Source organism: Lissotriton vulgaris, chromosome 8, assembly GCF_964263255.1.
Source record: "Lissotriton vulgaris chromosome 8, aLisVul1.2, whole genome shotgun sequence".
Classification (NCBI taxonomy): Eukaryota; Metazoa; Chordata; class Amphibia; order Caudata; family Salamandridae; genus Lissotriton; species Lissotriton vulgaris.
In genome coordinates this window covers 1,556,029,475-1,556,056,432 of record NC_141696.1, presented here as the reverse complement: position 1 = coordinate 1,556,056,432, position 26,958 = coordinate 1,556,029,475, and the positions used below count along the sequence as shown (strand labels likewise).

Sequence of the window (26,958 nt, the reverse complement as noted above, 5' to 3'; positions counted from 1 at the left end):
AAATGGGTAAGAATAGGGGAGTTAGGGGGCGGGAGAAGGCAGTGGAATAATGGGGAGATGCAGGATGTAGAGATGAAGTGGGGTGTAAAGCAGATGAGGTAAGGGGGAGGTCCGGTTGGGAAGGTGGCAGGCTGGGAGGGGAGGGATCGAGAGAAGGAGGGGATAAGGGTCGACCAGTGACTCCCGGGAGAGCGTTCTGAAGGAATGTGTGGGGGTCAATGGGGAGAAAGGGAGAAAGTAGACAAGTTAGAAGAAGAAGTAGAAGAGGAAGAATCTAGAGAGATAGTAGTCACAGGGGTGGGACAAAGGGAGTGGAAGATGTGGTCAAAGAGAGAGAGACAGGAGTCAGAAGCTTGGATCAAGACAGTGCCATTGTTAAAAAGTGTAATGGTGAGATAGCCATTAAAGCATGCGGAGAGAAACATTTTTAACTGCTTCCCAAGCGGGAAAGAAGAGGAGGAGATGTTAAAGGGATTGAAGAAGCTGGAGGACCAGGAAGGGATGTCATTATTGAAGAAAATGAAGTCATTTTTAATCTTCCCAAGGCGCCCACTATGGAATTGGTCAACAAAGAGGGAATCTGGAAATTGTTCAATGATGTTATGCTTCAACCGTTTAGCTGCTGCTTTGGACAAAGTAGGGGGGTTGCCGCCCCTAAACTCTGGAACACCCTTCCTGCACATATCCGAGCAAGTCCCTCCCTGTTCATATTCCGCAAACAGCTAAAGACGTGGTTATTTGACCAATAGCCTTGTATATCTTCTTTACCCCAGTTGCTGATCTATGCCCTTAATTAGCGCCGAGATGCCCACGGGTATTCGCCGCGCTCTATAAATTTCAATAAATAAATAAAGAAATAAAGAAATAAATTACTTTGAAGCAGTTGATTCCAGACTTAATTCGTCTGGAAGCCATGATAAGGAGATGAGGTGAAACGTGGTGTGGTGGACAGAAAAAGGAGCCACTAGGCTAGTGATAGCGAAAAGAGGTCAAATAAGAGGGGTGCGCAAATTCCGGAAATCAAGTGAACGATAAAGCCAATAGGAGTGAGGTCAAATCAAAACCAAAGGTAGATACCTGACAAGGCTAGAAATAGGTAGAAAGGTACAGGGGAGAAGCAGCATTGAATCATGTGTGCAGACCTCTTCTGTTTCTAATAAAGGAAGAGGAAGCACCAAAAGGGGTTGCCCAATCCAAGGTGATCATCAAAGATTTGAAAGAGCATTCCTCTTTCTGTTCTATGCACTGCCTGGTGGCAACGGCCGCCATCTTAGGGCCAGGCATCCAGGTTGTAAATGTAAATGTAAATGTGTTTGTATTTATATAGCGCCTTCTACCCAGAGGTCTCGTAGTGCTGCTGGGCATGGGGGCCTGGGTGGGGGGAAATAACATGGATGGTTGGGCTTAACCGGGTCCGGCCCGATCTCACGCGATATTCAGGTCAGCCTCTAATCAGGACGCCTTTTTTTCTCTTTCACTGCACCGTTTTGAAAAACAGTGCGGGCCATTCGCCCCAGCCCATTTCTGAATCTTTTGCCGAGGGGGGACCCCGGCGCTGCCACCGCAATTGCATGCCCTCTCCCTCGCTGCCCCGGGTCCCCGCAATTAGCTCCCATTCCACAGGGGAGCAAAGGCGGGAGCCCCGACTGGTGTGCACTCACCTGACCACAGTCTGGAGGCCCCACGAGCAGCTCTGACCTCCGGGTCTCACTTTTGTTTGGCTGCGCTGGTCCTCCTTGCAGATCGCTGGTCCTCCAGCCCCAACCAGCCCCTCCTCACCTCCGCTGTGCAACGGGCGCTGGGGGACACAGACTTGAAGGAAGTTGCAGGATTCAGAGGTCCAGCAGGTAGGCCCGGCAGCCCGGGACCTCAATTGGGTTGTAATCCCGATCCGAGCACCGCAGCAGATGTGTCCCAGCTGCGGCGCTCCCCTTCCCATCTTACACCGCTCTCAGCCGCCTCCTCCTTCACACCACCTCACGGGGGCCTCCAGCGAGTGTCGCGGCCCCCCCACTGCTTAGGAATCTTGCTCTCGGGATCCACTCACATAAATACTGGCTGAGCAGCAGGAAATGTAAGTACAACAGTTTGCCACCACAAACTGCTTTTGCTCCTTCATGAGGTCCCTTGCAGAGGCTAAAAAAAAAATCCTGTCTCCATCAGTACCTGGACTTGCTCACCACTTCTATAGCGCACACCATGAGGTGTTATCAGGGGTAGTTAGACACAAAAAAAAACACATATGTGTGACACTGGATCTATTTATGAAAGAAAATCTAGAATCAGACATCTGGCTTGATGTGACTTGGTGTTGGTTGTTCCCACTGACGTTACTCAGAAAAATAGCACTCTTTAAAAGGATAGTGCTGCCAAAGCTGGTCTGGGTCATACAGAGCACCCCTGTTCCATTAGCCGGCCCGCCAAGTATCACGCAACAGACGTGACTCTAACGCATTTCAGTGTGGTGATCCGCATCACCGCACTGAAATGCTTTGTCACACATTTTAATGGCACTGTCTCTCCTGTACCAGACGCGCTGAAGTAAGTAAACAGGCTACGCCAGACTGCTAGCGTAGCCAGACTGCTAGCGCGCGGCGCGCCGACCTATGGCACCCAGTGCAGTTAATAATGATCTTATGCACTCACTGGTGCTGCTATGTATGGTGACATGTATTGCTCGAACTCACTACTCAGCCCTGACGTCACCCGGCCCAGACACCGTAACCCGCCGGGGAGGGGGAGAGATGCGACCTCACGTCCTGGCTGTGCAGGGAAATGTTGGATTGATAGGACATTACCGCGGGGACTCCACTGGAGATTGGATTGCTGTGCGCCGGTAGCAGAGATACTATCCTGTCCACGTCCCGGCGCATGAATTAAGTCTGCCACACAGTGTGCGATGCTGCTCATATTTTACCGGTGTTGGACGCGGGCCGCATCACTCAGCAGCATGGCATCACCCAGGCGCGAGCCGTGGCTCGTGCAGGTGACAGTGTGTGAGCTGCTCTTATCTCCTCTCTCCCGGCTGTGAGCGTCTCTCATCTCTCCAGTTTCAGGACGCGCAGTCTCTGTCCTTCCTTGGTTTTATTTTCTTTTTATCGAGTTTCTGGAGACTTTTGAGGAAATAAAGGTAAATACGGATAAAAAAGGTCTATATTTAAAAAGCATGTTAGATGCCGGTTTAGCTCCTCATTTTAGATAGCTAACAGGATACACTCACAAGCGTGCCAGCCGTAGTTATTCGTGAATTTTGCGTTCTCACCATAAGCAAAAAACGAAAATGCGTGGTGTGTTTCCTTGCGGAATGATTCTAAAAAGGCTGACTATCAGAGCAGAACCGTCCGAAAACATGTGCACTCTTGTGAATATTCAACAGAATGCCAGGAGTACGTCAATCACACCCGATGGCACCACAAGGTTGACCCCTTGTGTCACCTTTCACCGGCAATGGCTCTTTGGTTGGGGGCTCTGTCTCACTCTGCTCTGGGTCTCATTCTGTGGCTCTGCGCTCTATGCTTGAGAGGGTCCGTCTTTGTACTGTGCTCTTGCTGCTTAGGAGGGGTGGAGGCATGCATTAGGGGATCACGCCCTGACTCAGGGGCCATTGTGGTACTGCAGAGCCTGGGGTGGAGGATGCTGATTGTTTAGAAGTTAAATAATAGCTTTAAAAGCACTGGCTGCTGCAGAATTCGACATCCTTGTTGCTCAAATGAGGTTAATTTCTGCTATTTGTCTATTTCCATTGACTGCATTCCATGATTTTGGTCGCAAGAAAGTGCCACTCTGTGTTACATATTTAGTCGTTGCCTGACTCTTAAATCCACTGAATCGATGAAAATGTCACACATAATTAATCTGAAACATTACAAGCTATACTCAAATGGGTGTACTTTCCGATATTTACATCACTCCCTCGACTTCATTGCTTCATTTTGCTACCGAGAAAGTGTCACTCATAGTCGTTGAAATGTCACTCATAATTATACTGAAATTAGGAAATTGTCAATCTGAAACCTTGGCAGCTATGCATTAGCAGTGGATAATTTCATAAATACGAAAGTGTGAGTTCTGCTGAGGGTTGGGGGTTACTCCAAGAACCGCATTGAACACATTGACTCGGTCAGTTTACACTGGAGGGATTGCATCACCCAACATTAGAAAATATACTGGTTTCAGCCTCGAGGCCTGCTCAGGGCCACTGCAGTCTGTGCTATGCTTAGTCCGTTGTCTCAGAGTTACGCTCAGAGCGGCAGTGACGTATGTTCCTCTTCCGGTCAGCGGGGGCAGAGACAGCACCAGCAGTGAATGTAGTCACTTCCGGCCTCTTCCGCGGCTCCAGCACCTGTAGGGGTGGAAGGATCCTTTGTTTGTGCGGTGACCTTCAGCCTCTGACCCCGGACGTCACCCCCGGCCTCGGATTGTCTTCTTCACCGTCCCAGGCTCTGAGCAGGGGTCTGCGCAGGTAGAGTCTTCAGTCAACCCCCCCTGCAGACAACCTGAACTCTGCATCCCCCCCCCCCTTCAAGCCATGGCCCCCCTGGGCTGAGGACCCTTTAACCCCCCCACCCCCTCCACCTTCAAGCCATGGCCCCTCCCGGGCTGCGCCCCCTCTCCTCTCCCCCTCCTTGGTCCTAATCTCGGCCCTGTGAGCCCCTCTCTCTCAGCTTGGACTCTGAGGAGCTGCCGGGGGAGCGGAGAGTGAGGCCCTCGGGGTGGAGGGAAGGGGCTGCTGGAGTCTGAAGAGCTGCCTGGGCCTGAGTCCTGCTTCAGCTGCTGCGGGATCTTCTATCCTGGCCCTCCAAGCCCTGCCAAGTACCACGCATCAGGGGGCATAGCTGGCAAGTACCACGCATCAGGGGGCATAGCTGCCAAGTACCACGCATCAGGGGTGATAGCTGCCAAGTACCACGCATCAGGAGTGATAGCTGCCAAGTACCACGCATCAGGGGGCATAGCTGCCAAGTACCACGCATCAGGGGGCATAGCTGCCAAGTACCACGCATCAGGGGTGATAGCTGCCAAGTACCACGCATCAGGGGTCATAGCTGCCAAGTATCACGCATCAGGGCTGATAGCTGCCAAGTTGTCAGTTTGCTTTTGTCTCATATTTCAATGTTCATATTGGGCTTATGCATGACGTTAAAACATGTTTGGTGTGACACTTTATTATGAGAATCATTGCCATGTAATGAGACTAATTACAATAAGCCCTGTCAAAGCCAATAGCTTTCGCCTGTGCGAGAATTATTGACTCTGTCAATGTTTTTTAGACATGTTGCACAGCAGCGTGGGCTGCTGTGCAACATTAGCCTAAAGGAAAGAACGTAGTAAGTGTCGACCGTGTCATAGCCCTATTATTTCCTTTACTTTCAGGCACTTTGCACGGCAGTGTGGTTGCTGCTGTGCAACTCCATGTCTAAAACCATGTTGACAAAGCGACTATAGCTCGCATTGGTGAAACCTATTGGTGATGCCAATGCTTGTTTTGTTTCTGTGTACTTTGGTCTGCCGGTCTCAAACTGGCCTTTCTCACCTCCTGTCATTGAGACCTTACGTGGGTGCTACAGTTCGAGCAGACTGACGTCTTACCTGGAGAAGGGAGATAAGTGCACAAAAACAGACCTGGTGGAAGTGTGTTGGGGGGGGGGGGTGAATCTAATTGGTGAGGGCCTGAGTCACCCTTTAAGGGTGAAAAACACTTGTCTGGAAGTTGAGAAAGTTGTCACTTGGATATAGAAAGACAAGCTCTGCTGCTCCGATAACGGTCACAGCTGTCAGGCGCCGGAAAGCCTTGCCCCTCGGACACAATACTCCTCCCAGGGCTGAGGTGACATGGAGAGCAGAGGAATGTGATACTTGACCTCCAGTGTGCACCTCAGTAATTAATACGTTATAAAAGAATATCTCCTTGTAAGCAAGTGCTCCAGAACATCCAACATCAGTGGATAAGTGCAAACTATTGCTGTTTTCATTATTTATTTGATAAAAAGGTGGCACAATGAAAATTACATCATTACATTATTGTCTAATTCAAAGACCAGACAACATTTTGACAGCCAAATAGTGGTCCCATTTCATGACGAACGTCATTTATCTTCCAGCAGAAATTCTTTTTTATCATTCTTTAATTTTCCCCGTTCTATTTTCAGATGGTTCCGTCTGCTGTCATCCTTAAGGATGGTTAAAATAATCCTGAGCTGTGCTGGTGCTCAAACCATCGGATATAGCGCCTACTAGCAGTGATAAGGCGCTAAGTGCAGATCTTTTTCCTATGCTATGGTGTCTTCGGTACATTGTCTCCGCTACAACGCCGCACAGCAAAAGCAAGTCAGGCGCGAGCCCAGCCTCTATAATTTTTGCTCATTTTCTATAATTTATTTTTTACAGGTTTTTTTGTGACACCCCAGGCATCGTATATGGCATGTCATTATGTGACCTCAGCGTCATTATCATGAGTTGTTCCCTCCTCCTTTGCCTGTGAGCACCTTGTCTAGGCCGGGTCTCTGCAATTGCACTACAGCCCACCCGTGAAGCATGACTGCAAACAGTCATAAGGAAACATTGACCAGTAAAACAACCACACCATTGTCCTGTTCATTTCTAAACGTGCAATGCACTTATAACTTCTAGCACTGCATTCTAATTTCATTTATCACTCCTCGGGTCCTGCTCCCACCATCCCTATTTCACTGTCTACAGCCAACAATCATTTCAATCCCAAGTGTGCAGTCCATCTGGGAGGTTTGCGACCCCGTGCAAGAGTGAGGGCTCAGGAGGTCATTGGTGACATCGGGCATCATTTCCATACATCAGATGGCCCCATGGAACCAGGTACAAATACTGCCCGCCCTGCCCCCTCCGCGTTGGTTAGCAGCTGACCCCTGATGCTCTTCAACTCCAACAGAAAAGGATGTTGTGTGCAGTGATTAGAAGGACACTGTGGAAGCAGGAGGTACACACTGCTGAGCCGCCCTGTTGAGCTTCTCATCTAGGCTGATCCCTAGATTACTTGCATAGTCTGTGGATGTGAGTGTTTGTCCTTTCTCTGGCCACTAGGTGGAGTCTATTGATGCCAAAGACCAGTACTTCCGTCTTGTCAGAGTTGAGATGCAGGCACTTGGTTTGCATCCAGTCTGCTATCATGGTCATGCAGTTGGTCAAGTTGGTTCTGGCGTTGGCTGTTTTGTCCATCAGGCGAGGATAAGTTGGGTGTGATTGGCGCAGCAGATGACGATGATTATGTTGGCGAGCTGCGTGATGTATATTTTGAAAAGGTTGGGGCTGAGGGTTGATCCCTGGTGGAGCTCCGCATGTCAATTTCTCAGTCTCTTTTTGTTTTGTTTGTTTTAGTTCAGTAACACTGGCCAAAAACAAGGGTCTCTGAGTAATTATATATTGTATTGTTCTACATTCTTCATATAGACTCAAATTCTTTAGAAAGTCTGTAAAGATCTCATAGGATCCTTTCTTCCGCTTTCCTTAGGCCCTGCAAACTCCTTCTTAGCTTCAGAGAGTGGCTGGGGTTCCCACATTCGTTTTCCTCCGATTAAAGGAAAAGGTAAGTGTCATTTTAACACAGGTCAAATAAAAAGAAATCTCAAAATGATTGAATACTCATTCCTCCCAACTTCTCATCTATTGCTGTTCTTCCCAACTTTTCCCAACCATGTTCTGCTTGCTATGGTACACTTGTATTTCTTTCACTTTATTTCTCCAGTCTGCATTATCCATTCTTCTGCTTTGTTTCTTATTCGTTCACACTCTCTTCTTCTCTCTTCCCCATCACAAAAATAAGGCCCTCAGACCATCAAGACTTCCTTCTAAAAGAAAAGAAACCCAGGTGATTTTAGGAGTCACCCTGTAAGCAGGATTCTATGCATGAGTGTCATGGTTTCTTCCTCAGTTGTTCTCCAAGGGCTCTGCACCGGGCTCTTGCCAGTCTCTATGCCCATACTCTCCCCTGCTTGTTGCTTCCCAGACTACCCCTATCAGGCACCGGGTCAGCCATGGTCCTCCAATAAACCATGGCCGGGCCACAGCTTTTCCAGGTGGAATGCAGCTTCCATCTCTGTCATTTGTCTGTATTTCAAGGTCTGCTTCTTGGCTGTGTGGCCCTTATCCCTCCTACAGCAGCTCCTTGGTTTCGATTCCTCCTGGCTGACATCCATGCTGTAGCTCCTCTGTGTTCCCTGTGCAGCAGGGTATCCTCCTCCGTGAGTCGACTCCACGTTGGTGGTCCTCCGCTTCCGAGGTATGGGTGTCAAAGATTGTCAGAATGAGAGAACCTTTTATAATCATTTGTTGGTTTCCACTCTCTAAAACTTTCCTCTGTTTGTATTGCTCTTTCTGTCTTCTAATTTTTTGTTCTTTCCCTGTTTGCCAGTCTTTCTTCTCTTCCTTGTTTTCCTCTGTTCTTCTTTCGCAGGTTCTCGCCCACTCTCAGTATCTTGAGGGCATTGTTGGTACTCTCCCTCCTTAGGCAAGTACTCCCATCCACAGCGGGGTTGAAGGTAGCTGATTTTTTCCTAATGACCAACACGGATAAATCATGCATTGGTTTGTTAGCTCTCTGTAACCAAAAATACAACACTGTACTTTACTCTCCACACCAATACCAAAACATAATTAAAACCACTTGTTGAAAAACTAGCACATGTTCCACCCATAAGCTGGAGGCTAGTTTTGCATATGTTTTACTCATGACACACAAAAATGAAACCAATATATAGGCATATTCATTAACACTGAGACTAATGCCTACATATTTCAGACCCTGACCGCACTACAAATGCGCTACGTTGCCTGGATGCTCATGTACCTTTCTTTCTGCAAGGCTATGGCAAGAGTTAATTGACAACAAATGACTGCCCACAGCTCAGAAGCCCTCTCGGGGACACAAAAGCTACATTTTTTTTCTAAATTAACGTACTGTCCTCTATCAGGTTATCACGTTCACCAGGCAGATACTTAGGCAGTGGATTATCAGATGGGGGTCCTTTGTCTCTATGCGGATGCTGTGCTCGGAATGTTCATCCGGCAGTTACTTAGGAAGTGGATTGTGAATTAGGGTTCTTTGTATCTTTGTGGATACTGTGCTCAGAATGTTCCATCAGGCAGATACTTAGGAAGATGAGTGTAAGTTTGGGGTCATTTGTCTCTGTGGATGCTGTTCTTGGAATGTTCATCAGGCAGATACTCAGGCAGTGGATTGTCATCTGGGGGTCCTTTGTCTCTATGTGGGTGCTGTGCTCGGAATGTTCCATCATGCTGCTTGTATCTGGAAGCCAAATTTCACTTTAACATCTTGTAACCCTCGGGTAAAGCAGCTGAGATATCTGTGGGATTAGTGTTGATTAACCAGCTCTTTGTTATGAAGGCCAAATTGGGCTTGGTTTATACTATAATGTGCCAGATTTCCAAACAATGCTTAGGTAGGGATCTTGCATTAAAATAAATACATTTCAGTGGAGATCCTGCCAAACCGCACTCTTCCACTATATGCAGCTCCTTCCCTGTCCAGCTTCCCCACTTACAACTGAGGCATGAGAATGGGCCCTCAGTAATGCCTTGTATCCTCTTACAACAAAATGCCTGTTTATGCTTCAGGATCTTACCCATATCTGGTAGTGCTTCCCTTGTGTAACTCAGTTTTTCATTGTTTCCTGGCCTGAGACTGACAGGGGTCCTGGCCTCTGGTCCCATTCGGGTGCGGACTGGCACAGACTGGCTTGTCTTAGACACCCCTGCACCCCTTTTTTTAACCCGCCTTGTCATTAAAGTCTGGACTGCTCACCTGCATTTGGTCCACACTGATTCCTTGACCTTCATTGGTCTGTTAAAAAAAACGGGCACATGTACAGCTTTTTCCTGTCTTTTTTTCTTTACAAAAAAAATTACATTTAGTACTTTGTCGATGCCTTTGAACGCATAGGCACTTTGTAGAGGCCGTTTTCTTATTGGTACATGCCAACCGGACCTCCTTAAAACCTGCAATGTCGAGCCCCTATTAAGGTACTGACATTTCCTCATTGTACCATCGCTCATCATCTGCATGAACAACACTTTATTTAGGGATAACATATCCTTTCCGCTTGTTTGTATTTAGCCAGACATTCTTTTTATGTGCATGCTGTCCATGTTTTGCAGGTGTCTTGGTATCATTCCCTCTTGTATGGGAGCATTCTGTCTATACACAGTCATGGTTAATAAGATTGCGATGTGCACTAAAGGTTGATTGAACACACTACTTTGGCATATATGACCTTGAATAAGGTAATTTGGGTGGTTTTTTTCCATATTTTTTCCAGGATTCTGGCTATTCTCCTAGCGAAAGGCACGCAACAGGGTGGCCGAAACATGTTGACTGTGATTTAAGGGGGAAGTGATTCCCAGTTTATATTCTTTGTTTTTTTTTATTTTTCCTGGATTGCGGAGGAATTTATTAAGGTCAGTGGGGAACCCAAAGTATATTTAATGATAGCACACCCTTTAGGCTTCACATTTAGACGTGCTCCCTCCTTCTGGAGGTTGAGCCCACTCTGACACACTAGGTGTCTAGAGAGCCGGCCTGATGATAAAGCATGGCACTAGTTGATTCTAGGGGGTGAGGATTCTTTAAAAAAAAGTTTTTAGTGACCTCCAATTGATATAGGCGTTTTAGACTCCACTCTTTTGTGATTGTTCATTTAAAGACTCGCCTTTTTAGAGAAGTGTAATTCGACCCTATATTATTCGGTGATTTTTCTGGTTAGTTGGGGAAATTGGGACCTTGCTACCCTATATCAACACAGTGCCGGGACGCTCCACTTTGGTGCTGCTGCTGCGTTTTATAAGGTTTGGTTCGTTCATTCATTCATATATTTAGTAATTTTGTCTTTAAAAAGGAAAATTCCAGTTAAGATGTATTCATACTTTTATGACACGTAGTCATTCAACCCTCCCTCCAATGGTTGATATATATGATCTACTACGTAGATCAGAAAGTTTGTGTGAGCATTTTTAATAGAAAGAAATCATACCTACTTTAGATGTATCCTAGGCCGCAGCCAGCTTGCATTGACAACCATTCATATTTGCATTGACAGCCATTCAATTTTTCAGAGGAAAAGTGAACGTATATTTTATGTGAGCGAGACTTTCCAGGTGCATGTGTCTTTGTGTGCATTTCAATTTGTAGAAAATCATTTAAATTGACACCTGAACTGTGGTGTCTTTCCCACTACAAAATATAATATTTGTGTCCACTCGAGGAAGCTATGTTCAGGATGTTCCTTTCTTTTGTAGCTATTGAAGACTGCCTGCCAATGTCCTGTATATGTCATTCACTAGCTGAACAAGCTATGGTATTTCTATCTTGCACAAAATGTGAACAAAAGCAAGGTGTAGGATGGAATGTTTGAGTTAATCTCAGGCGGTGGCAATCTCCTCAACTGCATCGGAGTTTATCGTTTTCTCCCACCATGCCACTTGAGTTTGGACCAAACCATATGCATAGAAGTCTTGATCCTGCTCCAATGAGAATAGTCCATCCGGAACTGCCAGGCCTGGTCCCCTCTGAACTGGAACACAAGCAACCCAGGAGCAGAAGAGGAGGTGAACTGGCTTCCCTGGCGACAGACTGAATACTCCCAGCAATAAAGACCAAAATATTCCCAGATTCGCCTGGTTTCTTGAGATGGCAGAGGTATTGGGACCAGTGGATTTCTTGAAAATCCGTCTCTCCTCGGCAAAACCTGAACATTTTTCCTCCTGCTTTTTTTATAGTACATAGGGCGATAAGTTGTAAGCCTCCTCCCTCTGAGGCCAGTGAAAGCATGATTCCCCAACTCGCAGGACGGAGAGCTAATTCTTCATAAGACTAGAGCAAAAGGGGAGACACTATTTGACTCACCTAGAATAATGGTACTCACGAATTATACCCCACTAGGTCAGAAACAACAAACCTCCTCGAAATTCTAGCGAGGAAAGGCATGAGGCAGGGATTTCTGTTGACAACTCTATTGTGTACCTTGTGTGTAGAGAGACGAGCATGCTGGGATAAAAGTGATTAAGGGGTTTTGTAGGAGAGTAGGGTCTGCTATCCTATGGTCACCCCAATTTTTGTTTTTTGCTTCACTGGTTTTCGACTTACTGAGGCTGTGGGCCTGCTAATCAGACCCCAGCCTGCTGTTCTCTCTCTAAATTGATAATACATGTGCTATAGGTACATACCACAATTGGAAATGGACTCCTTGTCAGCCCCTGTACCATGCACTTTGGGTGCTCAGGGCATAGGTGCCACCAAGGCCTACCAGGGGCTGAAGCATAGCTTTTGCCACCCCTGGCTGGTTCTTAAATTGACACAACTGGCTGATCACTCAGCTGGGGGCAAGTGGGTGTAATCACCCCTTGCTTAGATATACTATACCTCTATCTAAACCTATATCTGGACACATATAAACCTGTGAGCCACTCCTATGGAAGGCCTCATCAATCCTGGAGGCAGAGTGCGTGGTTTTATGTGAGATGGAGCTCTGGCATGAGCTGAGCCTGTCTGCAGCTGTCGGGAACAACTCCCTAAGCTGATCCGGGATAATGCCATACCATATACTCTTAAGCGCCTTATAATCCTCGCGGTTATATAGCAACTTTGGTTTGGCTTTATCAAAACATGTCGGGTAAGGTGTCACACGAATTGGAATACTACCCCCTCGCCAGTTCTGGCGACGGGGGTAGCATTCCACCCTTCTAGAGGGATAAGACATGTTACTTTACTAAAACGCGGTTGATTTAAAATGAGCCTCAGATCCACAAAATGGATGCCTCTACCACAGACACGGGTCTGGCCTCCTGCTGCTGACCGAAACTCAGCAAATGGTGGCCTGGACAAAGGGTTTCCTGTCGCAGGGCGGTGTCAAACCACCCCGGACAGGAGATAGTGGATTGTAGTAGGGAGGTTTCAAAGAAACCAGACACTGCCTGGGGAGCACAAGGCTGCCGCTTGCATAATCCGGCCAAACCGGTTCTGGGGCCTTCCAGCCCCAGTCCCAGCGCGGCCTGGATCAAAGGAAAGGGGTGTAACCACCCCCTTCCTGGGTCCCACCCATAGGAGGGGACCTAGCAGGATGTCCAGCCCACCAGATTCGAATAAGAGTGGGAGCAGTGCCAATGCAACTCAGATCATCCTGAAGAAACATAAGAAACGAATTCTGGACCCTTCGACATTCTATTCAACATAGAAGACAGAAGAATCTCCCTTGTGGTCAAGGAGTGACCACCCTGTGCAAACAGGCACCATCCAGCCCTCGACCCTTGCTTTGTTGCAGTTCCCGCCGGAACTCGAGCGACAGAGATCGACGAGATCAAGCTTGCCTGCCTTCTCCCAGCCCGATCCACAGTCCCTGCAGAGCTGAGACCAGTGGAGGCGACCGGAAGCGTGGGGCACGCCATCTTGAAAAGGCCACGAGACGCTGACCGTGCAGCCCACGAGTGACCCTCGAAGCTGTACACCGGGGTTTGAGAAGCCCCAACCCCGAGCTACACTTGCACCAAAGCTACCCCCTCCACACTCGACGAGTGCTACGTGGGGCCCTTCTGCTCGTGTTGGCTTGACCCGTTGGCCCGGTCACTTGCCAGCTGGCTTGTGGCCCCTGTGCCGACGAAAACTTGAATACGACTTGCTTTTCTGGTTGCTCCAGATCTGCACCAGCTCCTGTGAAAAGGAGCCCCCACTCTGACCCTCCTGGTTCGAGTGAGAAGCAATCTCCTGGTTCCGCGTGGATTGCTTTTGCCAAGTGCTGTTTGCTGCAATCTTGAAGCCGACGGTGCTGACGGCGAGAGCCTACGTAGGACAGATCGTGACCTGCTCCTGGACGTCGCAGATGCCCCAGGGCCCACGTGACAGCGGAGAGAAGCCTCTCGACAACCACCTGATTGCGCCCGACATTGCCTGGTTCCGTCCTGGTTCCACCCTGGTCACTGCTGAGTGACCCAGACTCTGTCCCCTCTGCTTTCAGGTACTTTTCGACTTCGATCCACCCTTGGATCACACCGGACACTTCTGCTTCACATCGCCTGCAGCTTCTACAGCTCCAAGCACCAAGAGCCTGCGTGTCAAAACCCGACGCCACTTCGACCCTGTGCACCCGCTTCCTGTGGGTGAGGTAACATTGCAACGCCGGTGTTCCCACACTGGTACACATCTCTAGGGTCTGTGTCTTAAGTTTTGTTCCTCTAGGTTCAACGGAAGTCTCTTTAAACTCACTTTGTGTAACTTTTACGCACCATTGACATTGCATTGGTGTAAGCCGCACTTTCCGCGCTGCACCCGAGTCCCGTGGGCTACTCCCGACTTCAGCATTGCTAGTCCTGACTGCCCCCAGCGATTCTCTAGGCCCTAGGCCTAACCACTGTTCGATTGGCATCTCTTATACCACTTTTTTAGTATATGGTTTGAGTGGCCACCGGCCCTCATCCAAAATTGTGCAACTTTGTATGTTATACTGTGCTTTTGATTTAACGCTTGTGCCCCTTTCCTCATAAAGAGTACTGGGGATTATTTTAGAAATAAACACATATATTTTTATCATATATACTTGTGTGGTGTCCTTTCATTTGATTACAGGATTGTAGGTGGTAAAACAGCTCGCTTAACACGACCTCTTAAGTTAAGCCTTTAAGGCTGCTTAGTCCATGCTACCACTAGGATAGCTTGTCTAACAAGGTTGACTTACAACCTGACATCTTTGGGGTTTGTTTGGACTGATACCAAGTGGTTCCAGAATTGGAAACACTACATATCAGGCCAACTTCTCACAGGTTTCAACAGATTTACAGGAGGTAAAAATAATTTTATGTGGACAACATTCCTCTATATGTAGACAGTTCCAGAGAGACAATTCTACACATTTTCAGAGTTTTGGCCCACTACAGCAAATACTCGAGATCTAAAATAAATCGGGGAAAATACATACTATACAAAGCACAAGCTGGAGTTTGGAAGGGAATCTACACCGAGTAAGGGAGTCTCTGAAGTGGGATTTAAATATCTGGGTATATATGTGAAGCTGAAGCTGGATCTATTATGAAAACACCATCTAGAATCAACTAATTGCCTTTAACAATTCCTGTCGGGGAAATCCCTTGACAATTTGACTATGCAGACTCTAATTCTTTCCCCAGTACCTAATTGTGTGATTGATATATATATATATATATTACTGTAGCCTTTCTGTGAGTCAACATTAATGCTCTGTTTCGTATATTTTTCTGTATAACTGTTTGCGAAGCCCACTTGACTTTCATTATGTACTTTTTTAGACCTCCTCAAAACATGTAAAGTGCTCTGATACCCTTTGGTCTAGCCAGCGCAATATACAACTCTAATAAATAAGTTAAATAAATAAGACACTTCCGACTTGATGTGACTTGGTGCCAGTTGTTCCCATTGACGCTACTCGAAAAAATTGCACTCTTTAAAATGTTAATTCTGGCAAAGTTAGCAATGGTCATACCGAACACACCCGTTCCATTAGCAGTGGAGAATTTCATAGGATTAATTAGGGAAGTGTGATCACTACTGTGGGACAGGGGCATGCCAAGAAACCGCATTGTAAACATTGACTTGTTCCGTATACAATGGAGGGATTGCATCACCCAACATTATACATATTATTGAGTGATCCGAGTCTTTCTAATAAATGACTGGTCATATGCACGTAAGGAGAATCCGTCTTATTAGGTTGGAGAGGGCAATGATGTAGAAACCTACTTCTGATGGATACATCTACTTGCAGCTTCATCACCTTTTGAATATTCCACATGCAAGACAGGAGCCGGAACCCTTTCTGCAATAGCTCTGCCACACTGGTTGGGGGTGTCGGGTCCAAGTCTGCTCTTCACACAGCACATTGTGAACTCACTGGAGCCATAAAGCGCCCCGTCTTCGGGCTGACGTCAGTTCCCTTTTTTCTGCGCCTTTGACGCGTTCCTGAAAAACTCTCCTCAGAGTAAAAGAGAATTGCTCATTTGATGATTTCTGATTCTCAATATGTTTTTAGGTACTGTTGTTGTTTAAATGTCTCAACCGAAGCGATCCGGATTCAAACCCTGCAGAGAATGTGATGGGCAAATGTAAATTCCTGACCCTCATGAATCTGCCTGTGGTGCCCGGGTTTGGACCATGTTGTCGATCAATGTGAATCCAGTCAGAAGATGCATCTCAAGGCTCTGAAAGAAAGGAAAGCCAAAAATGTTTATGGCCAAAACTCAGGAAAAAAACAGAGTTGTAGGAAGTTGTGTCTGAGATCAAGATCACAATCTCCTCCATCCTCCAAATCATCTCGAAGAAAACATAAAAAAAAGAAAAGGCATGGATCGAGATGAAGATCTTCAAAAAGCAAGTCATCTTTCCCAAGACCGTCAACTCCACCTTGTCCATAGTCTAACATTGAACGCCCTCCGGAAAATAAAGACACATCAACACTGACTCAGATTGACCTGACGTCAGCACAACTGAAGGAACCAATGTCAGCTTTGCATCCAGTTCCGCCTGTGATGCCGTCTTCAACGCCCCAGGTTTCAGGATCCGGAGATGGACTCCTAAAACTTTCTGAATGCCATTTTCTGTGTGTTGGCCCCATAAGTTCTCTCTCCCATAACAGGAGAAATGCCGACGCTGTTTCTGTCAACTCTGTTCACTCCTTTCTACTCTTTGCCACAAGTATCTTGGTCAAATCCTCTACCAGATCCTGCATCTACAAGATTGACAAAGACTGTGACATCCCCTCCTCTGCGGTGCTCCGTACAGCGCCATCAGCCAAAGAACCTAACATTTCATTGGCACTGCAGTTTACATCATTTGCGACGCAGGAAACTTCACTGACTTTGCAGCCCCTGAGGCCATCAGCTACTCCGATGTCTCCTCCACTTCAACTTTTCTCCTTGCTGCCTCAAAACCTCAATCAGATATGCTGCCTATGAGGCCTATAGGTCAAAAAGAGAAGCGCAAAGACTTCTAGAAGAAGGATTTGCTATGAGTGACTTTAACCCAAAAAAGGATACAGCTGATTGGGACAATGATCAGTATAACAAATTATCCCTAGACCCCACTTATGAGGGCCTGAAAGATGCAAGCAACCTAGCTACATCTCCAGAATGAGCTCTAGCATCTCCCACAGGCATTCCTCCTCCAGCAGTCACCTCTCACTATTCTGTACTAAGGAAATCTGTTGATATGTTGGACGTAAATCTACACACAGCAGAACTAAAACATAATATTTTAACTGAAGTCCTTATTCCTCTACACATTCAACTGACCTCTTCTACCATTCAGTGAGGCATTTTGGGCAAAAACTACCTCTACTGCGGTCTCTAGACCAGTCTCAAGAAGATGCAAACCAGCACCAGGAGATCCCTCATTTCTATGCACTCACCCTCCCCCGAAAGCTTGGTGGTATACGTCCCATGTTCAGCCAAAGCGGCCCCAGAAACATTTCCCTCAACCGTAGCAGATAGAGAATGTAAAAAGATGGAGCATATTACAAATAAAGTTTTCTTAGCATGTACCAATTGTAATGACCTCTTTTTTGCCAGTGATCAAGTCATGCAGACATATCCACCCATGGGACGCAAAAATACCAAACTCTACAATACTCTACAATACTTACCGAAGGTAGGAATCCCACTTATACCTTGTTTCTTGCTGAGAAGATTTCTAAAACAACAATCCTCCTAGCGACAGGCACTGTGCATGAGGCAATTAGCTGACCCTCTCTGCTACAGAACCACATACAACAGACCCAATACCCCTCACCACAAGAGAAAGGAACCAGTCAGTATATTCTGGGGGTGAAATACTTCTAATTTGCACATCACTTGCCAGGAGTAGAACAACTTCCTATAACACACTTACCTGCTAGAAGGGAATTTACTCATCCTTCTACAACATAAGCATTTGGTCAATTGAAGTCCACACCTCCTACTACAAGGAAAAGGCGAATCGGTATATTTGGTATATATTTATTAGTACATTTTAATAACACCACATGGTAAGCCAAATACATCTATCATAGCAGACTCTAACATATCAATAGAATGATTGAAACATATATGTAGAAATATATGTATATAAATGTATGGAACCTGAAAACAGAAAGAGATAGTAAGCAAGAACAGTAGGAAAGGTAGAGATTAGTGGAACACCTCACCAAGTCCCATTTTCACTTCGCTATAGGGGAGTCCGTTTCTCCAGCCAAAACAGGATTCTCTGCTCCACCGTCACAGCTACACGTCAGTACTGTGATGAACTACCAAAGATCAGAGCTCGGACACTCCCTTTAGTACAAAATGGAAACGTTAGTCGAAGCTTCTAGCAAGCATCGCCTCCTTTCCCATCAGATTCCTGTACCACTCCATGCCAAGGACACAGCTTCAGCTGGCCAAACCTCTGTTATGTCTTCGGAATAGAGTGAGCACATTCCTCTGACAAGAACCGTTCCTATCTGGTTTAAGAAGGGTGAACAACAAGTATAACGTAAAACATAGCCTCTCACCTAGAGAGGCTCAGAAGATGGCGACAGCTCAGAAGATGGAGTTGCTCAATCATAGGCCTCTATTCCCGCAAAAGAGCAAAATTAGTATGCAAGAAGCCAAAAGATTATGCCAAAGCCAATAGGCAAGCCCAGCCATTAAGCAAGATAAAGTCAGAAACAGAAAGGTACATAATCAAACCCTACTTTGTAGCGTATTCATACTATGCAGGCCTACACATCACTATGTTATGTGATAATATAAATTGCAAAGCAAAATGACATGAGAGCATGTCAAAGGCAATAGTCAGCACTGCTATAAGACAATTTAAAATCAGAAACAGGCCTACATATCACTATCTTAGGCTAAAATATACTGAGATGGTAGTGGGCAATGGTCATAATCGAGCCTCTTATCCATAAAAATAGCTCAGTCACTACACCATGGTACTAAAGTCCCTCAATGTCACCTGCTTGCTAGGCATATATGTACATGCTGCACTGGATACTGCCCAAGTGGTCACCCCAAGCTCTCAGAAGATCTTAGAGGGTTCTTCTCAGAGTTAGTTGCAAATGGACAAAAAGCAGCCAAAAACATTATCTAGTAAGGGCTTTATAAGGCTGGTTCAGTAGCCAGGGTTATTGGTTCATCAGTATCCCTTCGTTTCATGGCTTGGATCAGGAATATGGGCTTCTTGCAGTACGTTCAACCAACAATAATGGACCTTCCATTTGATGGCTCCCACCTTTTTAGAACTAAGGCCAATTCTTCTCTTGAATGAATTAAGGACGGCAAGGCAACAGCTAGATCGTTAGATCTTCAACCTTAACTAATAGACTACAGACAATACAAATAATGTATTGACTTTAGCTGGGGCTTTTCCTTTCAGATCAGACCATAATACAGCCTGTAACAGTCCAATCCCCTTTACCGGTAGCAAACTGGATGTGGTCAAGGATGAAAGCAAGCTATTCATCTCCCCCCCCCCCATCCTTCTCATCCACTTCCCCAGCTACAACAGGGAAGCAGTTCTAGTTCTGTTATACCAGTTCATTTTCAACCAGTTGGAGGATGGGTATCCCATTAATGTAAAAAATTGAAGTCATCACGTCACACCTGTGGGTTGTACAAATTGTAGAAAGGGAGATACTCTACCCTTTCAACAACATCCCAATCCAATACCTCTCTGATTAGACTCAAACAGCTCAAACACTTGCAAATACTCCAACAGAAGTCCATTCTCTTCTACTTAAGGGTGCAGTGGAATTAGTTTTCAGAGCAGGAAAGGGGCAGGAATGCTATGCCACATATGTTCTGATCCCCAATAAGGACGGCGGGTTATGATTGATCCTAGACTTCAGAATTGTGAACTGGTTACTCATAAAGGAGGAGTTCAAAATGCTGTCCCTAGCTTTGGCTCAACTAGCTCTGAATGCGGAAGATTGGATGGTGTCTGTCGATTTGCAAGATACCTATTTCCACACCCCTATCCTGAAATCACACAGGAAATATCTCCACTTCACTGTAGAATCAGAACACTATCAGTTCAAAGTCCTAATGTTTGTCCTCCCTTCCGCACCACAAGTCTTCACAAAGGTGATGGCAGTGACAGTGGCTCTCTCAGAAGGAAGGCAATTTTTTTTATGTTCCCTTATTTGGACGACTGGCTAAACAGAGCCAAGACTCCATATTTGCCGCTTCACCATTTACAAGGAACAACTCAAGTTTTTTACGAACTCTGCTTTTTGGTCTACAAAGCCAAGTCCCACCTGATGCCCTCCCAGCACATATTATTCATAGGGGCAGTATTAGATACCACATCAAGTCAAACCTTCTCTTTACCTCAGAGGTTTCAAGGCATTCGGGCTATGAATCTGATGTTTCTGAATGGAGCGATCATTCCAGTTCTGACTGTCTTGTTAGGTCTGCATTGTCTTGGTCACACATGCACGCTGACACCTGACAGCCCTCCAGTGGTGCCTCCTCCGGCAGTGATTTCAATGCGTGGTAGATCTGCATAAAGATCTCAAGGGACACAGCATAAAGATCTCGTGGGACACAGCAGCTAGAACACAATGGTGGAGCATAAACTACAACTCGCATCAAGGAAAACTGTTTCACCCTCTTCATTTCATTTCATTTTGGAATTTTGTAAAGCGCTTGGTAACGCACACCGGCGTGTCCCCGCGCTGAAGAGAACCTGGAAGAGAGTCAGAGGATTATAACAATGCTAGGCGGAAGAGATAGGTTTTGAGGGTTTTGCGAAATTTAGTCTCAGAAGGTTCGAGACGCATTTCAGTGGGGAGCAAATTCCAATTCTTGGCTGCAAGGAGCCTGAAAGATCTACCTCCCATCCGAGATTTACGGATTTTGGGGACAACAGCCAGACCCGCAGTGGCCACAGTTATCACAGATGCCTCTACAGTTGGATGGGGAGCTCATCTGGAGCAACTGGAGATCAGAGGCTTGCTTATCACTCTGTTGGAATTACAGGCAATATGTATATCTCGCACCTCGGGGGGACAGGGAGCCAGTGCAGCTTCCTGAGGCGGGGGAAGTGTGTTACCATATAGGCTGCTTGTATATTAGTCGGGGTGCTTGGTTCTGTACCAGCTGAAGTCGTTTGGTGAGGCCGAGTGACAGTCCCAGGTAGGTGGCATTTGCGTAGTCTAGACAAGACAGGACCAAGGCTATCACCACCTGGACCATTGTAGCGTGGGACAGTAGCCTGCTTATTTTCCTGATTGTGCGTAACTGGAGAAAGCAAGCTGAGACCACCGAGCCAACATGTGTTTTTAGGGACAAGTTGTTACCTGTGGTGATCCCTAGGCTTTTTACTGAGGTGGAGGGGGTGGGGGGGTCCCAAGTTACTAGGCCAATATTGTGGGCCCCACTGATTGCATCCTTCGCCTGCCAAGATTAGTTTCTGTTTTGCTGAGGTTGAGTTTTAAATGGTTGTGGTTCATCCAATGCTGTATGAATGTCATGGTGGATTGAAAGTCAGTCATGGATTCGGGGGAGTTGTTGATTGAAAATATGATTTGGAGGTCATCTGCATAATTGAAGGTGGTCACTTTCCGGTCTTTCAAAGATCTTATCAATGGGCGTAAATAAAGGTTGAAGAGATGTGGTGAGAGCGAGGAACCCTGTGGGACCCTGCAGGTTGTTTTTAGTTTGGGGGCAGTGAATTGGCCGATGCGGACAGACTGAGTGCGGTTTTGTAGAAAGGAATTCATCCAGCTGGGTTTCTTTAGGAAGGGAACTACTATAGCCTCCTTGAAAGCATTGGGGACGCAGCCCTGGGTCAGGGAGTGGTTTAGAAGGGCAAGAGCTGGGTCTGGGAAGGCCATAAAGGCCGCTTTCAGGACGTGAGGGGGCAGTGGTCCAAGGGAGAGCCCAATTTTATTTTAGCTAGCAGGTTATTCAAGGTGTGTGTCAATTGGCCGGAAAGAGTTCAGAGAGTTGGGGTTCCTGTGTGTGGGCAGGGTGATATCTTGCGAGGGCCTGGGGGGAATGCTGGCTTCGATGGCAGTGATTTTATCAATAAAAACATTATTCAAAGAGTCACATTGGGTCTGAGACGGCTTGGATTTACTTAGGACTCTCTCAGTGTTTGACAGTTCATCAACTATTATGAATAATTCTTTGGCTTGGTTGTTGGAATAGAGGATTTGTGCTGAAAAATAAGCTGACTTGGCTGTGGAGATAGCTTATTTATAATCAGTCAAGGCTCGGGCATAGGTCGTTTTTTAGGTCTCGCCTAGACGAAAGCAAAGCGAAGCTTTGCTGTCTAGGGAGACAACTAATGTTGCCACTTTCCGGGGAATGTGGACTGCAGACTGTGACGAGCTTGTCCTCCTGGAGATTGTAGCTCGTGAGCACGCACGTCGCGTCGCCGTGCCTGATATTCCCATGCACAGAAAGGCTCCCGCACGCATGCGCACATACACACACTGCATAAACACACACGCACCCCCCTTAAAGAAAGGCTCACGCACGCATGCGCACATACACACACTGCATACACACACACACGCACCCCCCCTTAAACAGACACACGCACAGACAGACAAACGCACGCACAGACACACGCACGCACAGACACACTACAACAGACACACGCGCACACCCCACCCCCACTCACCCCACCCCCACTCACCCCTCCTCTCCCTCAACACACTCACCTGTTCTGGCGGTGCTCGGCGGCGGTTCTGGCTCTCGGGTGGCGGTAGCGCTTTGCGGGGCTCTCTCACCACATGAGAGCTTCACCTTCCCCATGCGCCCGGCCGCTCTTCACCCGGTCCTCCATCTCGGGACCGGGACTCGATCAGGAGCCCTCGGGGCTCCTCGGACAGTGGCTTTTCTCTCGCGCCGCGATGGGGGCGGGACTTCCGGTTGGGGCCGCGCTGAGATTGGCCGGCTGCCCAACCGCTTCCGGGTCGTCGCAGGCAGCGCGGCGGCCCGGCGGGAACTTGAAGAAACTCGAGGGTCATGCTGGAGTGCTGCATATTAAGTGTGTATAGTACTGCGGTTCCCTAAGTGTGCGCCGCGGCACCCCGGTGCGCCGTGATGAGCAGCCAGGGGCGCCGGGCCGCGGCACTCATTATGTGGGTGATATGCATTGCAGTCCAACATGCGGGGGGTTTAAAATGCCACCTTCGGAATGGTTTTGCCCAGCACGCTGCATAGGCTCACCATTACTGCCTTAGCAAGCTTGGAGCGTAGGAGGAACGTTGTTTATTTTGAATTGTGCAATTTCACTGGGCTCCATATGAAAGTGCCTCGGTGTTTGATTTTGCGTGTAGGTTAGTTTTATAAAGCGCGTCATATCTATAAGGGCGCAAAGCACTGAGACTGGTGAGGAATTTTGGGAGGTATGGAAAGAACGCGGTGGAGTTCTATACTCAAACTCACCTGAATCACCGAGCCCCTCTATTATTTACCTACTACTGCTCGAGACAGATTCCTCCTGCCGCTCAGCTCCTCTAACCTCTCACGGTTCCTCTTCTGTTCTGCTCGTAATTTGACCCCGTGACCTCAGCTGTTTACTTCTTCCCACGCTCTGATTTATTTCACTGCTCCCGCCCTGACCTGGAGAACTAAGCACTGTAGGACAGACCTGTCCCTCATACTTTTCCCCTATCGAGGCTTCTGCTTGCCCATCTCTGCAGGGTGCTGGGTGTAATTCTACAAACGTAAGCTTTGGAGGTGTGCAGGCAGGGGCCGTTTATCACCTCTCAGACTGAGGGGAACAGTTTTTTTAATGTATTGATTGATTGTTTTTATGCGTTTTTATATAGCGCAGACTTTACCCGAAGGTGTCACAGCGCTTCACAATAGGAACAGAACTGATACATGAGGAGAAAATTACAAATGAACAAATTACAAAAGCAAACGTTAAGTTACACGAGGCAGTATCGTGAGCAAACAAAATACAAGAGGTAGCAAAAGGTACATTACAGGGGGAAAAAGTGACGTGTGCAAGTTACAAAAACGTAAAAACTACAAGTAGAGGTATAATACTGCAATAAATGGCAGACACTCAAGCACAAGAACAAACGTTATGTAGGCAATGGTGGCACTTGTGCAAGTATCTAAAGCAAACAAAATGTAAGGTAGCAAACGGTGTTAAAAGAGAAAAGTGACGTGTGCATGTTACAAACGAGTACAAAACACAGGTAGAAGGATAATACTGCAATAAGTGGCAGACACTCAAACCACAAGAATACACAGGGAAGGCACTTACATAATCATGGAGAATAGAATTTTCTGTACTGGAAGGTCTTCCTTCAGATAATAGAGAGGGCGTGAGTTAAATTTGGAGGTGTCTTTGAAGGAGGAGAACTTTGAGGTCAGTTTTGAAGGCCTGGGAGGAGGTGGTGGTTCCCGAACACATGGAGACAAAATGGGTTTTCTCTGAGAAAAAGGCCCCAAGCAGGCAGAGTTTGTCACTCCCATGTGAAACTGGTGACGGGTACATGGAGTGTGGCTGATCCAGGGGCCACCATGTCCTGGGTCGCCTCCGTGCAGCAATACTTTGATGAACATGCTCTCTGTTCATGACTCCAGTCTATCTGTGGCTCAGAGCTGTTCTGCTGCGCTCCCATTGTTGCTTTATGACAGGTGCCACGCACACTGCCTGAAGGCTCTTTATTAAGGATGTTATTTAGTTTTTGCACTAATGCAAGAGTTCTGTACATGGCCCTTAACAAGTTTTTATTAAACAACTGTTCTCTTCTTATTTTGTTACAAATATGATTGTAATACCTTCATTGCGTCCCAATTACTTTAAGACAACAGGAAGTACTCCCAAGGTCGGGCTTACATATCGCCCACCGGTAAAAAAAATGGTGGGGAGCCACGGCCAACTGCTGATTAGGTCAAGGGAGCCACAGGTCAAAAAAGTTTGGGAACCATTGGTATAGTACATCTACGAGGTGATGCCCGGCGAGCAGCTGTTCGGCGACTACGTGGGCAGCCTGGGCGGGGGCAACAGCACGCACGTGGTGGTCTAAGACGGCGACCATTTGGGCTCCTTCTACGCCCCGCAGGCCTCGTGGATGTTCCGGGCCTTCAGGTGTCGGTGCTCAACGGCGGCTTCCGGAACTGGGTGCGGGAGGGCCAACCCGTGACTGCGGAGGCCAGCCCCGTGACTGCGTAGGCCAGCCCTGTGACTGCGGAGGCCAGCAGGCCCGAGCCCGCCCAGTTCAAGGCCATGCTGGACGGTCGGCTGGTGAAGAGCAAGTCACGTAAATACAAAACATGTTGCATTACCAATGCTATAGGTGTCACATTTGTGAAAGTTATAACTATTGGCATTGTAAATGACAAAGCTATTAATTACGTTAGTTAAAAAAAAACACATAAATAAAAAATTTGTCATTTACCATACCAATAGCTCCAACTTTCCTAAGGCGAGACCTATTGCATTGCAAATGCTTGTCCTTCTTGGGAGTAGTCGTGCCTCCACTTCCTTTCTATTTGATGGAGGGAGTGTTTTTGAGAGTTTAATTCGGGTGAGAACCATCTCTGAGCTCTATCAAAAAGGAGGGAGTTAGAGAGGTGACCAATAGGTCAACGGACACTGTTTACCTCCCAGGGGGGGTTTATGGGAGGAAAGTCCAGTAGCAGCTGTGTCCGTGTTAAACACTGAGTAAACAAGAGAGGTCGCTGTACTGTTCCTACTGGGGAGTATTTATCTGGCATGACCGCAGATGTTAAAGTAACATCCTGGGGCATCCATTTTGTTGGATGGAATGGCCTCACACACCCCGAAGGATGTCATGCTTCATCATCGGCAGTTGCTCCTCGTCGGGGAGGCGGTGCAATCCCCGACGGGCTCACCTCAAAGAGGGGCTCTTTAGCGGAGATCTTTTTCCAACTGCCTTTTGGTGAGTGGGGGTGTGTGGACTGGACTAGAAGTGGTGGTGTGTGGGATATTAAAATGTAGCAAGGGGTACCTGAATTCTATTTATTCTGGGGGTCCCCTGGTTACAGTTAAAAAGGTGGTTAGGCTCACTAGGTGGTCAGCAGGTTAGGTCAAGTGACCCTAGTTGAGGCTAAAGGTGATGGTGGTCGACATGTTTCACGCTGTGGGTCTATTCACCCGCGATTCATCAGGACCGTGTTAGAGTGATGTGGCACACATGCAAGTGTAACGTGTGTCTAGTGTTACCTCTGTGTGGAACTCCTATGCCTGGACATTTAAGGAGAAAAAGGAAAACACATTAGTTGTCGTTCTATGCATGTTTGGTAGTTGCAGTCGAATGCCAGAAAATTATTATAATGATCATAAAACATGCCTCTACAGTGTGAGCAAGCATGCCTTGCAACCCGGTCTGTGTGTAACACGTGCGCAGTGACAAGCACACACAGCAGTTGTTGAATCTGTGAGGAGGGAGGTGAAGGAAATGTGAGCTAAAAACAATGGTTTAAAATTAATCTTATGGAAAAAACTTTAAACCTATTACAAAAAGAGGTGTGGTTCTTATTGCAGCATTTTCTGAGGGTTTGGCTGTTCTATTATCAGCAAGCAGGTGGGTTCACTGTCACACCCTAAAAGAGACGTGCACCTAGAAACAAACCAGACCAAAGTACATACTGTGTCTAGAAACGGTACATTAATTAGCTTGCACACATGACCCACTCACCTGAAGGTTAAGGACTACCTGCCACATGAGGGGTCGGCGGGATTAAGACATCGGGGGAGAGCCCAAGGAGTATGCTAGGTGTAACAACAAACAACAAGGTACCAGGGTTTGAGAAGTCGTTAGGAGTAAAAGCCTGATATTTGCAAGCAGCATGGAGCTGCCCCAATGTACCCCATAATCGCGTAGGGCTTACCTCTATCCTTCCGTGTCCATGTGGTGTGACCTACCCTTCTCCGCCGAGCTCGAGTAGATGTGGGAGCTCGGCGGTAGGGGAATTATATAGCGCGTTAACCGGGTCTGT

At 47.0% G+C, this 26,958-nt stretch overlaps 2 pseudogenes across 2 annotated transcripts in view; both read left to right on the top strand.

Annotated features, from left to right (window-relative positions):
* The first annotated feature begins 4,400 nt into the window (after positions 1–4,400).
* The window catches only part of LOC147700384 (uncharacterized), a 51,508-nt pseudogene continuing 28,950 nt past the window's right edge, over positions 4,401–26,958 (top strand). The window contains exons 1-2 of the transcript XR_015299425.1: positions 4,401–4,462; positions 7,484–7,558. The product of XR_015299425.1 is annotated as an uncharacterized LOC147700384 (transcript). The remainder of the gene's footprint in view (positions 4,463–7,483; positions 7,559–26,958) is intronic.
* Positions 4,408–26,958, top strand: part of LOC147700383 (uncharacterized) — a 106,423-nt pseudogene continuing 83,872 nt past the window's right edge. Inside the window, exons 1-2 of the transcript XR_015299418.1 lie at positions 4,408–4,462; positions 7,484–7,558. The product of XR_015299418.1 is annotated as an uncharacterized LOC147700383 (transcript). The remainder of the gene's footprint in view (positions 4,463–7,483; positions 7,559–26,958) is intronic.